This window comes from Chrysochloris asiatica, unplaced genomic scaffold, assembly GCF_000296735.1.
Source record: "Chrysochloris asiatica unplaced genomic scaffold, ChrAsi1.0 scaffold00465, whole genome shotgun sequence".
Taxonomy (NCBI): Eukaryota; Metazoa; Chordata; class Mammalia; order Afrosoricida; family Chrysochloridae; genus Chrysochloris; species Chrysochloris asiatica.
In genome coordinates this window covers 838,771-844,992 of record NW_006408983.1, presented here as the reverse complement: position 1 = coordinate 844,992, position 6,222 = coordinate 838,771, and the positions used below count along the sequence as shown (strand labels likewise).

At 40.4% G+C, this 6,222-nt stretch overlaps 1 pseudogene; it reads left to right on the top strand.

The window, feature by feature from the left end:
* Positions 1-4,038: 4,038 nt before the first annotated feature.
* LOC102813273 lies at positions 4,039-4,567 on the top strand (annotated as a pseudogene).
* Positions 4,568-6,222: the final 1,655 nt, after the last annotated feature.

Genomic DNA, 6,222 nt, shown 5'->3' with positions numbered 1-6,222 from the left:
GATTGTGTGGATCATGACAAGCTATGGACAACATTGTGAAGTATGAGTATTCAGAACACTTGATTGTGGTCAGGAGGAATCTGTATCTAGACCAAGAAGCAGTTGTTTGAACAGACTATGTGAACATTGAATGTTTTAAACTTGGGAAAAGTTTGCGACAGGGTTGTGTTCTTTCACCATATTTATTCAATCTGTATGCTGAGCAAATAATCTAAGAAGCTGGGTTCAATGAAGAAAAACATGGCATCAGGTTTGGAGGAGGACTCATTAACAACCTGCGATATGCAGATGATACAACCTTGCTTGCTGAAAGTGAAGATGACTTAAAACATTTACTGATGAAGATCAAAGAACACAACCTTCAGTATGGATTACATCTCAATGTAAAGAAAACAAAAATCCCTACCACTGGACCAATAAACAACATTCTTATCAATGGAGAAAAGATTGAAGTTGTCAAGGACTTCATTCCTCTTGGATCAATTATCAACAATCACAGAAGCAGAAGTGAAGAAATCAAACAACGTATTGCATTAGGCAAATCTGATGTACAAGACCTTTTTAAGGTGTTGAAGATCAAAGATGTCAGCTTGAGGACTAAGGTGCACCTGACCGAAGCCATGATATTTTCTATTACCTAATATGCCTGCAAAAAGTGGACTGTGAATAAGGAAGACCGTAGAAGAATTGATGCTTTTGAGTTAAGGTGTTGGAGGAGAATATTGAAAGTGCCATGGGCTGCCAAAAGAACCAATTGGAAGAAGTGCAACCAGAGTGCTCCTTGGAGGCCAAGATGGCCAAATTTCATCTCTCATACTTCAGACACATTGTCAGGACCAGTCACTGGAGAAGGATATCATGTTTGGTAAGCTGGAGGGTCAGAGAAACAGAGGAAGACCCCCAAAGAGATGGATTGGCCAAGTGGCAGCATCAATGGGCTCAAGTATGGCAATTATGGTGATGTTGGCCCCGGATCATGCAGTATTCCATTCTGATGTGCATAAGGTCACTGTGGATCAGTACCGATTTGATGGCACCTAACAGCAACAACAGACCTGGCTTCAATGGCTGGATGATCAGAGCTCAACTAGAAGAAAAATGGAGAGGAGAAAAAGAGTTATCTGATACAATTTGATGAACTTGACCTACACCTATGGATGCAATAGCTCAAAGAGGGAACAAATCTTTACTGCGAGGATCATTCCCACCCCCTCAATACACAGGGTATACAGGGATGGGGAACTTGGACATTGACTACCCAAAATGGGGTTGGGGGCAGATACAAAGGCAAGAAGTGACTGGCTTACAAGCTTTCAAGAGGTAGTCTAGATCCAGAAGGTGCAGAGGAATGTAGAATCTCCACTGAGTAGTATCCAATATAATTGGGCAGGACTGATAAAAGAAGATGTGGATAGCACTCATGTGGTATAATAATGAATAATTATTATCAGGACTGACTGTGAGAGTTGAAAATGTAAAGGTAGATGTTTTGTAGCAAAAGGAGGGGAGTAGTTTACTTTGCAGTCTAGGAGCGGAGGTCCCTGGACCATCAAGGGAGAAGAGTGGAGTGCGGGACTCTACCCAGAGAAACAGTGAGGCCAGAGATGGAGGCAGAGACAACGATGTGGAGAGATGGAGCAGCTGGGAACTCTAGACCCAGAAAGGGAGATGGGCTGTTTGCTGCCGACCAGGTGGTGGGGCTTGTGGGGTGTGTACTCTTTGGTTGGTTGATGATGCATAGAGGGGATTGTAACCAAGGCAATGTAACGATATAGGATAGGATGAATGTAAAACTAATGTTTTCCCATGTAAACTATCACATAGTTCACAATAAAACATTAAAAATAAAAAATGTATTAATTATTATTGGTGATTAGAATGCAAAGGTGGAGAGCAAAGAGGAAGAATCAGTAGTTGTAAAATATGGCCTTGGTGATAAGAATGATGCTGGAAATCACATGAAAGATTTCTGCAAAATCAATGATTTTTTTCATTTCAAATACCTTCTTTAGACAGTATAAGAGATGACTATACACACGGAGCTCACCAGTTGGAATCCATAGAAATCAAATTGATTACATATGCATAAAGAAATGAGCATAGAATTTGTTTAATAAAAGCTAGCATCTATGATGACCAATTCTGATCCGTTCCAAACCATATATATATATGAATTAAAGAAACTCAGAAAAATTGTTTCATTTAGTTTAATTACTGAATAGAGCCAATTTACACAACTAATATTATAATTAATGCTAGCTTATTAGATGCATTTGAATTGAGCTCAAGAATTTAATAGAATCTACTCATAGAGTTGACAGTAAATTAAAATGTCAGCTTTTCCTTTGATGAAATATGTTGAAGGATTCATGAAAAATCCAAAGTACCTTTTGCTCACTGTCAAATGGAAGTATATCCTGCTTCCTGTAGGACAATTTCTCAAATGCCAACATGAGTAATATCCTTTACTTTTAAATTTTCTTTTTAGGCTAGTTAATAACAAGGTTCCCAGTCAAAGTCCAGCAAAGCAATCGACTGTGACTGTGTCCTTTGTCACTGCATTGAAAATGTGCAAAATATGGAAAGCTCCTCTCTGAGTCTAAATGCTCCCAGGCATGTCATTTTTACTGAGCCGAATAAGACATTACCAAATAGAAAATACAATCATGGGCTCTTAGTTCTAGTAGAGACCCAAAATAGCTTAGGCTTCTGGATTCCTTGACCCAATTGTAGAGAAATACAGAATGGTAAATATGAATTATAGGATCTAGCACTTACATCTAGTCCTGGTGTGGGACTGTAGGATAAGCACCAGACTGCTAACCACAAGATTGCTGATTCAAACCCACCAATGGCTCCTTGGAAACTCTGTACAAGGTTACTGTGAGTCAGAACCAACTCAATGACACTTAAAAATAACAATAGCACACACCACAGACACATTCATGAGAACACCGAGGGACCAAACACTTTTTTAACTGGGATATGACTGGGAAGTGGATGACTAACTGGGACTCAGAAGAGTCAGAAACAACAGTAAGAGGATGAGAAAACCTTCTAGTTTAATTTACATTTCTCTCCCATATAAGTCTGAGACAATCACAGCCTGACGAGTCACTGTAAAAATCAGAAAGATTAGTCCAAGTTGCCCTGAATGTAAGCATTGCAAAAGTTTTTCTAAGCCCCATCCAAAACCTTCTGAGGTGGGACTTTCCCACCAGAAAGGACAAGAGGAATATCCTGGAATAGCTAGAGTGACAGAAGATACATCTTCAAAGAAAGATCATCAGGAAAAACCCCAAACAAAAATGGCAGTATGATTGGCTACTACAAGAATAATCAAGTTTTTTGCAAGGAAGCCATCAATGAAATCAACCAAGTTCTTTCAGAACAATCTCCCCTCTAAGACTGAAACTCAAAGGGAACACATGAGCTGGCATGTAAGCTTGCTGATGACCACATTAGTCTACTGGTGAGTGAAAGAGGGGGAAAGGCAGTAATGAAGAAATGGGCTGAGTTCAACCACATTCCATAGACTCTGGTTGACATGGAGCTGAGAGAGAGAAGAGGAAGGGCTGGTTGGTCCAAAGTGTGGTGAGACCTGGGGACTCCTGAGCCCATGGACAAGGACATAGCCGTGGAGGGCTAGAGCTGAAAGTGAAGCATCCAGCTGGCATGATGTGAGGGGAGACACACAAGAACTCCCCAAACTTGCAGATAGTACCCATTTGACCTAGTCTCAATGGCTTGATAATCAGAACCCACCTAGAAGAAGATTTAAAAACAACAATTCTTGATAAAGGAAACAAGGGTAAATTGCTACACTTTAATGAACTTGACCTATACACATGGAGGTAGTAGCTCAAAATATCAACAGAGAGGGAAGGAGTCGCCACATCAAGTATCAGTGCTATCCCCTCTGTATACAGGGTAGATAGGGATGGGCAACTTAGACACAGGCTATCTGAAGATAGCCCTTGGACGCCCTAAGGTCCTTGCTACTGCTCCAGCACAGCGCTGCCGAGCCTCTCCTCCACCACCGCCTTGATGACCATGTCCCCCTCGCAGGTGCGCCAGAACTACAATCAGGACTCGGAGACCGCCATCAACCGCCAAACCAACCTGGAGCTCTACGCCTCCTAGTCTACCTGTCCATGTTTTACTACTTCGACCGTGACGATGTGGCTTTGAAGAATTTTGCCTAATATTTTCTGCACCAATCTTGTGAGGAGCGGGAACATGCTGAGAAAGTGATGAAGCTGCAGAACCAAGGAGGTGGTCCAATCTTCCTGCAGGATATCAAGAAACCAGACCAGGATGACTGGGACAGCGGGCTGAATGTAATGGAGTCAATCAGTCACTACTGGAACTACACAAACAGGCCACTGACAAGAACGACCCCCACTTGTGTGACCATTGAAACGCATTACCTGGACGAGAAGGTGAAATCCATCAAAGGATTGGGCGACTATGTAACTAACTTGCGAAAGATTGGGGCCCAGATTCTGGCCTGGCAGAGTATCTCTTTGACAAGCACACCCTGGGAAACAGCAATGGAGAGAGCTAAGCTTTACCCTGATTTCTCCATGGCCACAGGCGTGATTTCCTGGGCCACCAAGGCAGCCACATGCATGTTTAGTTTACCTTTTCTACAAAATGGTACAAAATGTACCAAAACATCCTACTTCATTTCTTTCATTTGCACCACCATTCCTTCAGATAAAGTAATTTCATACCCAGCTGTTGTCTTGAGATCTTAGGGTGGGCTAGAAATCTTTCTAAGTAGGCCATCTTGGTCCAATTCTCTAAGTGCCATAGTTTCTGTTTCAACCACACTTAATAAAATGAAGCATTTATATATATAAAGAATAGATCAAACTATATGAACTACCTAGCTAAGTTGGTAGTTTATAACCAAAATGTACTGTTTCTTCTAATACTGGTTATCTTTATTAATATAAAGGGAAATTCTGAGTTGTTTGGTGAAGTGATGGAAAAAATGGCAAATATTAATAGTAGTTTTTGCTGCGTGGATATCATCTACTTCGCTTTCCTTAAACTCATCAACATGATCATAGATTAGAGCGAAGTCTTCAGTTTTTCCCATACACATTATAGTTGCCTTGTTGGTGTTCAGTGCCATGCAGTTGATTCCAACTCATGGTGAAACTGTATAGGATTTCCGTGTGGCTTTTTGAACATTTGTGGGAGCAGAACACCTCATCTGTTTCCCTCATACACACTATTTTTGTTGTTGTTGCTGTGATGTGCTGTCAAGTTGGTTCCAACTAAGGCTAGGGTTCCAACCCAAGATAGGGTTTCTGAGGAATGATCATGAGTTTGAACTGCCAACCTTGAGATTCAAACTGACCTTGTGGTGCTGAGCTTATCCTACAGTACCACACCAGGGCTCCTTATGTCCATTATTATTAGATGCACAGAAATATGATTTCATTAATCAAAAAGCAAAACTAAGAAAACAAAGATGTCTGATAGTTACAATCATTGCAGAATGAAAACAACAAACTGAATCATACATTGACAGGATACAACCATACATTTGGTTTAAAATTAGGAAAAATGTGTACCAGGGTTGTATTCTTTCACCATACTTAATCTCCATGCTGAGCAAATAATCTGAGTAACTGGATTATATGAAGAAAAATATGGTATCAGGATTGGAGGAAGACTGATTAACAACCTGTGATATGCAGATGATATAATCTTGCTTGCTTGCTAAAAGCCAAGAGGACTTAAAATATTTACAGATAAAGATCAAAGCCCACAGCCTTCAGGATGGGTTGCATCTCAATGTAAAGAAAACAAAACTGGTCACAACTGAACCAATAAATAACATCAGGATAAATGGAGAAAAGATTGATTTTTGTCAGACTTCATTTTGCTCAAATCAACCATCCACACTCATGGAAGCAGCAGTCAAAAAATCAAATGACATATTGCATTAGGCAAATCTGCAGTACAAGACCTCTGTAAAGGGATAAAGAGCAAAGATGTCAGTTTGATCTGCTCTGTAAAACTTCACTCAATTCACACACACACACACACACACACAAATTCAAACTGAATCTTAAGAAAATGAAAACAAGTCCATAAGGGCCAAAATATGACCTAGAATATATCCCACCTGAATTTAGAGATCATCTGAAGAACAGATTTGATACATTAAACACTAAAGACTGAAGACCAGAAGAGTTGTGGGAT